Below are 9,342 nucleotides of genomic sequence, written 5' to 3'. Positions count from 1 at the left end.
GTCTTGGCGGAGATTCAGGCTCCCCTGCGCCCAGTTGTGACCCTCATTCACAGGGTCCAAGATGGGAATTGCAGCTGCAGCTGTCACTTCCACGTTCCACCCAGATGACAGGGGAAAAAGAAGGGCTTGCTCCCTCCATTTAAGGAGACCTCTTAGAAGTTGCATGTGACATTTCTAATTACATTCCTTCGCTAGATCTTAGGCACGTGCCCACACCCAACTGCAAGGTATCTGGGAAACAGAGCTTCCTACTCTGGGTTGCCATGTGCCCAGATAGAAACCATGGGTACTGTTTCCAAAAAAGAAAGGAAGAAGAAGAGATCTTTGGTGACAGCTGGCAGTCTTTGCCATTCCTAGGAGGGCCAATTGCCTGCATCAGTGCCAGGTGAAGCCCTAGTATTTGGTCAAGCTGGGTTTCAGTGGTCCAGCCTTGACTCAGGGGAAATGGAAAGCATTGGCTTGCTCTAGCCCCCAAATTCTTCGATGCTCATCTGTGGAGGCTGGGGACTGTGTCTCCTCCCCAGAAATCTAAGTGGGGGCTTCTGACTGCTCCAACAGAAAGAATACAACAGAATGCATGCTGAGGCTAGGTCACAAAAGGTGACACAGCTTCCAGCTGGCTGTCTCTGGGATGTTCACTGTTGGAAACCAGCCACCATGCTTGGGGCAGGGGGAGCCCAGGCCACATGGAGAGGTGACATGTGGGTATCCTGCCCACCAGCCCCAGCCAGGGTCTCAGCTGACATCTGCCATTGACTGCCAGACGTGTGTAGGAAGAAAGCCCCAGATGATTCCCCCATGGTAATCTGTGCCCATCCCGAGTTTTCCATCTGAATGTGGCTGCAGAAGTGGCCAGCTGAGCCCAGTCAGCATGCCAACCCTTAGTGATAACCATAAAATGTTTGTTGTCTTAAGCCACTACATTTGGGGGTGGCTTGTTATGCAGTAATGGATAACCAAAAGCCAGCAGGGCATTGATACTTTAGCATTGACCAGTCCAGTACCATTCTGAGGCCAGCAACTGGAAATCCATCAGGAGAGGCATCAAGGACACAGTGACTGAGGGCCCAGGGGGAGAGATGGAGGTTTCAGGCTGAGAGGATGTTGCGAAAGACAGCAGTTCCTCCCCAACAACGGCATCTTCTTCAGCCCTCGACTTTGGTGGGACTAGTCTGTCACACGATACTTCCAGAAAAAAAGCAGACGATGTGAATAAAAAAGGGGGGGAACGTATTATGTGTGCCAAGGGGCCAGGACTGGAAATCAGGAAAGACAAAGTATCCACAAATCTAAATGGTATACACTCCCGTCTTCTGTGGTCATCCTACACAGAATTGTGAGGAACGCCACTTCTGTGTCTACTTTGGGGCTCCTCTGCCCTCAGTTTTCTCTCTGTCCCCCAACCCCAGCCTCCCAGAGGCTCAGTCTCTGCTGTCAGAAGCCCAGATACACCCCAAGGCATTGCCTGATGATCACGTCACATTGACCCTGGACTTCCGGAGACTTGAAGCCTTAACTCACCATTTCCTCCATCTGCTCTGACATCCAGACCCCTGTCACAGGGCAGGATGGTGGTAACTTGGATAAAAAAGGAGAGCACAGCTGCTCTCTTGTGTAGAATGAATCCCTTCTGAGGGCGCCTGGCTGGCTCAGTCAATAGAGCATGTGACTCTTGATCTTGGGTTGTGAGTTCGAGCCCCCATCAGGAATGGCATGGGGTGGGAGGGAAGGCCCGGAACCCACCAGTTAATGTCTTAATGTCTATTTCAATCTCTTCTGGATTTCCTCCTTTTCCTCTGCTCTCTCTACGAGTGTCTGGTGGAGAGAAGAATTAAGCCTTGGACTCACTAGGCTGCTCACTAGGAAGCTAGTCCAGCCAGTAATTTGTTGCATCTTCCAACAAAGTGGCCTAGACTTGAGGCTTGAGGAGAGTTTTGTCCCCCATGTCACAGAATCCTAATGTTGGGACCTCAGGTATCATTGGGTCCAACATCCTCTTTTTAAATGTTTTTTATTCTTATCTAACATATCTTTTTAAAAATTATTTCCAGCACTTCTTTCTGCCTCTTGCCTACCCTGCTGATGGTGCTTTGGGGTGATGGTGGGGGTTTAGAGCCAGTGGCCAAGAAAGAATTCTTTGAAGATGTCTTTGGTGCAAAAAAAAAAAAAAAAAGGTGACTTTATTAAAGTCACAAATCCACAAGACCTGAGACAAGACCTGAGGGCAGAAAGAGCTGCACTGAGGTTGTGAAGAGTGACTAATTATATACCTTTAGGTTGGGAGGGGGTTAGGGACAGCATAAGTCTGTAAGGAATTTTGGAAGCAAGGTTTCCAAGACCTTGAGGGGCTAGCTGTTGTTAGGAAAATGCCATTTATTACTGTTTAGTAAAACCTCAGTCATGTGGCCCTTTAGATGTGTATCAGGGGGCCATAAGCCTGGAATATGATTACCAACATATATCTTGGGTCGGGGGGGAGGGAGGCTGGTAGAGATAAACGAAGTTTCCAAAGGAATTTTTTTTTTAAATTTTTTTTAACGTTTTTATTTATTTTTGAGACAGGGAGAGACAGAGCATGAACAGGGGAGGGTCAGAGAGAGGGAGACACAGAATCTGAAACAGGCTCCAGGCGCTGAGCTGTCAGCACAGAGCCTGACGCGGGGCTCGAACTCACAACCCAACCTGAGCCGAAGTCAGCCATCATGACCTGAGCCGAAGTCGGCCGCTTAACTGACTGAGCCACCCAGGCGCCCCCCAAAGGAATTTTTATATGTTAAACTAGACTCACAGGATCGTAGAGGTTGGGATAATGTCAAGCTAAGATTTCCTTTGCCCCTAGCAAAGTGTCATGATTGAGGCAGCTGAGCTCCTAGAGGAAGGTCACTCTGCCCGTTTCAAGGATTTGTCAATGGGCTCTAGGCGGTAAGGGGAATTTAATTTTTCATTTGCCTTTGTTTCCCACATTGCCATGGCAAGCAGTTAAACCCCCTTATGTCTTGATGAGGATGACATTAGGGTTCCAGGAAATGGAGGCTATAGGTTTCCGGAGATTAGACTATGGATAAGATTGCCTTTTTCTTGCAGTTTACTAAGTTCTCTGTAAACTGAAGGAGACTCCTGTCCTGCATGACTGTGATCTCTATCAGTCAACCATTTGTTTCCTTTCCTTTGTCCTTGGGCAGCCAGGAGTGCCAGAGGAATGTTATACACATCCCACCTGTGGGGGTGGGTGCTGTTAGTCTGTACTTTGCCCTCAGCCTGCCTTATGCTCCTTCATCACCTGCCATCTCTCATCTTTGATCAGCAAAGCCAGAGGTTCTCAAATTTTGGGTTTTAGGACTGAAAATTTTTAAGTAAACACATTTAAAAATTATTGATGACCCCAAAGAGTTATTTTTATCATGTGGGTTTCACTATGAATATTTTAGACATTAAAATTGAGAAATCTTAAAAACATTCTTCGTATTCACAGTACCTATGACTTTGTAACCAATAAGAACACAGATGTTTTCATAACACATATTTGTATCAAATAACATGTATGCAAGTCAACACTTTGAAATCAAGGTACTTGATCTTATTAATATATTAAATTTTTTTTTTTAACGTTTGTTTATTTTTGGGACAGAGAGAGACAGAGCATGAACGGGGGAGGGGCAGAGAGAAAGGGAGACACAGAATCAGAAGCAGGCTCCAGGCTCTGAGCCATCAGCCCAGACGGGGCTCGAACTCACGGGCCGTGAGATCGTGACCTGAGCTGAAGTCGGACGCTCAACCGACTGAGCCACCCAGGCACCCCTTATTAATATATTAAGCAAGCACATATATTACACATTTTTTTTTAAATTTTTTTTTTAACATTTATTTTTGAGACAGAGAGAGACAGAGCATGAATGGGGGAGGGTCAGAGAGAGGGAGACACAGAATTGAAACAGGCTCTGGGCTCTGAGCTGTCAGCACAGGGGCCCGATGCGGGGCTCGAACTCACGGACCGCGAGATCGTGACCTGAGCCGAAGTCGGCGCTCAACCGACTGAGCCACCCAGGCGCCCCTACACATTTTTTAATATATCGCCAACTATGTTTCAATATGATTGGTTTCTTTATTTTTTTTTATGTTTTATGTATTTATTATTATTATTATTATTTTGAGAGAGAGAGAACAAGTCTGGGAGGGGCAGAGAGAGAGAGAGAGAGAAATCCCAAGCAGGCTCTGCACTGAAAGCACAGAGCTCAATAATGCGGGGATCGAACTCATGGACTGTGAGATCGTGAACTTATCTGAACCAACTGAGCCACCCAGGTGCCCCCATTTTATTTTTATGCATTTAAAGTTTTTGTTCTGAGAAAGTGTCCAGAGACTCCTGATCTAGGCCCTCTGTGACTAGCACAAGAACAACAGAAAGACAAAAAAGGTTTAATTGTTGTTTGAATTTCCAAAGCCCCAGTGCTAGGGAGAAATGGAGGGTAGGTTTCACCTCCAGAGGGCTTCAGCCCCGTCTTGGCACCCAGGAGGCCTCTGTGGGGGCTCTTCCAGGCCTACAGCCCCTCTGCTCTCCATCTGAGTGGGTGCTATATTTGCCTAGGCCATAGACCTGTCTCCGTTCACTCAGACACTGGTAAGGGTCGCCTTCCTCTGCAGCCAGAGGCCCCCATGCACTGCCTAGGAGACCTGTGCTTGTGTCAGCTACCCAGTTGTGCTCAGTCCCAAACAACCCATTTCTGCCTCTTTCCTAGATATGAGGTGGACCTAGGCCCTTCTGGGGGTAGGTCCACCGTGGAACAGGAGGCCCTGACCTATACACCGGATCACGCCTGTGTTGGGTGGGATTGGTCAGAACCATCTGGAGATTTTCCTCTGCGTTAGGTTGGAGAAAAACTCCTATGATAACAAGAGAGAGTGGAGGTCTGGAAGCGTGCGGTAATTTGCCCAGGAGAGAATATTTCCCCACTGTTAATGTCTCTGAGCTCAGAAACACAGGGCTGCTTCTTCGGTGGGCCTGGAGGGGCTGTGGCCCCAGATCTGGTGTTGTGTGTGGGAGTGAAAGCTCACCACCCCCCTTCTCTGGCGCTGATTTCTGCAGCGTGCTCCTATTGCTATGGTAATGAGCCAGGGAAGCTTTTCAAGCCTGTCGGGGAAGAGCAACCTTCATAAAAGAAAGGATAAATCAGGACCACAGTTTGAAATCTGGAAAGAATCAGAGAAGTGAGACGTGAGAAGTTGAATTAATGGTGGAAGAAAAAAATACAGCAGCCAAGCCAGCCTAACCCAGGGGAGGGGAGGGTGGCAGAGGGGGACATTCGGGAGGCTTGGCTATAGCTTGTCCTAACCCCAATGGTCCCCACAAAAAAAGCCTAACTGTTCCAGATGCCTGATAGGTACCAGGGGAACTTTATCTCCTTGTTTGCTTACATGGTCTTCTCCCTAACACATATGTGCATTTTTAAGCAGACCCTCCATGTGCCTGGGTGGCTCAGTCGGTTAAGCGTCCGACTTCGGCTCAGGTCACGATCTCGCGGTCCGTGAGTTCAAGCCCCGCATCGGGCTCTGGGCTGATGGCTCAGAGCCTGGAGCCTGCTTCCGATTCTGTGTCTCCCTCTCTCTCTGCCCCTCCCCCATTCATGCTCTGTCTCTCCCTGTCTCAAAAATAAATAAAATGTTAAAAAAATTTAAGCAGACCCTCCAGAGATAGAAATATATATGTATATATCAAGGCACTAAAACATTTGATAATTTTAAATATATATATATATATATATTTTTTTTTTCTTCTCCTGTACCAGAATAGAGCACAGTTCACATAGCAGTAGCTGGAAAGGGGACAGAAGGAGGCACATATTATAACAAAGAAGGGAGAAGAGAGAAACATGGAGAGGGGGTTGCTAAAGATGCACTTTTGAATTGTCGAAGATTCTCAGGACTAGGGTGAAAGAAAAATTATTCACCACACTGGTAAGACCAAATGCTGGCAAGCATGCGAAGCAATGAGAACTCGCATTCATCGCCAGTGGGAAATGCTGGCACAGAAACTTTGGAAAACGGCTGGGCAGTTTCTGATAAAACATACCCTTCCCAAATGACCCAGCAATTGTGCTTCTTGGTTTTCACTTAAAGACAGTGGAAACTTTCGCTCACACAAAAACTTGCACACGGATGTTTACAGAGACTATCTTCATAACTGCCAAAACTTGGAAATAACCGAGATGTCCTTCAGTAGATGAATGGATAAGTAAACTGTGGTCCATCCAGACAACGAGATACTATTCAGGACTAAAAAGTAATGAGCTATCAGGGCACCTCGATGGCTCAGTCGGTTAAGCATCCAACTTCAGCTCAGGGCATGATTTCCCGGTTCATGGGTTCGAGCCCCACATTGGGCTCTGTGCTGACAGCTCAGAGTCTGGAGCCTGCTTCAGGTTCTGTGTCTCCCTCTCTCTCTGCCCCTCCCCAGCTCATGCTCTGTCTCTCTCTCCCTCAGCCCCTCCCCTGCTTGGGTTCTGTCTCTCTCAAACAAACAAACAAACATTAAAAAAAATTTTTTTGAAGTAATGAGCTACCAAGCCATGAAAAGATGTGGAGGAACTTTAAATACGTATTACTAAGTGAAAGACACCAATTTGAAAAGGCCACATACTGTATGATTCCAACAATATGACATTCTGGAAAAGGCAGGACTGTGGAGAAAGTGGTTAAAAAGACCAGTGGTTACCAGGGGTTGGGGTGGGAGCAGGATGAATGGGCGGGTCACAGAGTTTTTCCAGGGCCATGAAAATACTCTGTAATGATAGATACACGTCATTATACATTTTTTTTTCAAACCTGTAGCATATACAACAGCTAGAATGAACCCTAAGGTAAACTATGGAATTTTTTAGTGATGTATCAGTATAGGTTCATCAATTGTAACAAATGTATCACACTGATGAGGGATATTAATGGGAGAGCCTATTCATGTGTGTGGGAGGGAGGAAAAATAATGGGAAATCCCTGTACCTTCCCCTCAGTTTTGCTGTAAACCTGAAACTGTTCTGAAAAAACAATGATACAAGGGCACCAGGGTGGTTCAGTCAGTTGAGCATCTGACTCATGATCTCGGCTTAGGCCATGAATCTCACAGTTAGTGCGACCGAACCCTGTGTCGGGCTGTGAAGGAGAAAAGACACCTTTTGGTCGGTCAATTTCTCAGCTGTACCAAATTAATTAATTAATGATTTTATTTTTCAGTCATCTCTTCCCCCACTGTGGGGCTCTAACTCACAACCCCAAGATCAAGAGTTGCATGCTCTTCCAACTGAACCAGCTGCGTGCCCCAATTTCTCTTAATATTTAGATACAAGGAGGGGCCCATGGGTGGCTCCTTCGATTAAGCATCCAGCTTTGGCTCAGGTCATGATCTCACGGTTCATGAGTTCGAGCCCCGCTTTAGGCTCTATGCTGTCAGTGCAGAGCCTGCTTTGGATCTTCTGTCTCCCTCTCTCTCTGCCCCTCCCCTACTCACCCTCTCCCCCCCCCCAAATAAACATTTTTTTTTTTTTAATGCTGGTCATGAAAAAAACATCTAGATACGATGAAATGCATGGACATTTGGACCCTGGTTGGGTTTTGATAAATGCATTTACCTGCATAACTACAAACCCTATCAAGATACAGCATATTATTGTCAGGGCATCTCTAACGCGTCCTTTCCAATTTAATCCTTGCCCACCCAGAAAGGCCACTACAGTTCTGAATTTTTCCCCTGCTCGGGAAAAATTATTTTTATTATTTTTTATTTATTTTTTTTTTAATTTTTTTTTTCAACGTTTTTTATTTATTTTTGGGACAGAGAGAGACAGAGCATGAACGGGGGAGGGGCAGAGAGAGAGGGAGACACAGAATCGGAAACAGGCTCCAGGCTCCGAGCCATCAGCCCAGAGCCTGACGCGGGGCTCGAACTCATGGACCACGAGATCGTGACCTGGCTGAAGTCGGACGCTTAACCGACTGCGCCACCCAGGCGCCCCTATTATTTTTTATTTTTTGAGAGAGAGAGTGAGACCCCGAGTGAGTGCACACACGAGGGGGGAGGGGCAGAGAGAGGAGGAGAGAGAATCCCAAGCAGGTTCGGCGCTGTCCGCACAGAGCCCCACACGGGGCTCGATCTCACGAACCGTGAGATCATGACCTGAGCTGGCACCAAGAGTTGGACACTTAACTGACTAAGCCACCCAGGCGCCGCTGTGTCGTCTTCTTAAAGACTTATTTGCACTTAAGCTTCCCAGGGGCCTGTAAGGCATTCGCCACATTGGTCTCAAGCTCCCTCAAAACGCAGTGGAGGCTGGGCAGGAAGGAAGAAAGATCGGAAAGGAAAATTGCACTTTTAAATCTGGCTGGGGTGGGGGGTGGGGGGGAAGATCTATAGAGGCTGATTATTCTGAATTCTTAAAGTAATTTTACGTAGCATTAAAGAGTCACCCCCGGGGAATTGATTAAAAAGAATAGCCAACCAAGTCAGCCACAGTTAATTAATCACAGTTTCCGAAACGCCACCACAGTGCGAGCTCTCTGCAGGGAAGCAGGCTGTTTTCTCCTCACCCAGGACTACCTGCGAGCTCCTATTCTACCCTCCCTGCCTGCGTCCTTCTTAAGGACTAGCTTCTACTCCCTGTAGCTCTGTGGCAGACACAATAGCCCCTGCCCGGTAGGATGGGCAGGTATTACTGTCCCCGTTTTACAGAAGAGGAAACTGAGGTTCAGATGGCTAAAGCACCCACGGCCAGTGAGCAGCACGGCAGCCGCGCTTTTCAGACTACAGTCAAAATGACTGATAATGGCTCCCTGGACAGTCTCACCACTGGGTGCCAACACTGACCAGTGTCCAAGAGAAATACTGCTGTCTATCTCTTAGGACAGAGACCCGTTGAGTTGTATGTGCATTAAGTGATCTAAGATAAAGGGGGTGATGTGCTCTCTGGGAAGAGATCGAAAGCATCTGGCTCAAATGTAGTGGCATCAGTTTTTTTGTTTTGTTTTTTTTTTTTTACAGTAATCTCTATACCCAATGCGTGGGGTTCCAACTCACGACCCTGAGATGAAGACTCACGATGCTCTACCAGCTGAGCCAGCCAAACGCCCCAGGTCACCTGCATTTCAATCCTTGATCCCTTTAGCTGAAGGACTGAGGTCTTGACAGTGGGATTTTAGGGCAGACCGTAGGTGGAAAGGCAGCTTTCAGGCATCTTGGCCTTGAATCCATGGCTCACAGGGAGCCTGAGTATGCTGTAGAACATGAAGGAAAGTGCTACAGAGCCTGTCACCTTGATCAAGTGAGTGTGGGGCCCAGTGTTGAAGAATATTGAGTCC

General features: G+C 47.2%; 1 long non-coding RNA gene across 1 annotated transcript in view; it reads right to left on the bottom strand.

The window, feature by feature from the left end:
• The window catches only part of LOC131491990 (uncharacterized), a 52,029-nt gene that overhangs the window by 2,326 nt on the left and 40,361 nt on the right, over window positions 1-9,342 (bottom strand). The window lies entirely within an intron of this gene.

This window comes from Neofelis nebulosa, chromosome 12, assembly GCF_028018385.1.
Source record: "Neofelis nebulosa isolate mNeoNeb1 chromosome 12, mNeoNeb1.pri, whole genome shotgun sequence".
Taxonomy (NCBI): Eukaryota; Metazoa; Chordata; class Mammalia; order Carnivora; family Felidae; genus Neofelis; species Neofelis nebulosa.
This window is presented reverse-complemented; position numbering and strand designations above follow the sequence as displayed.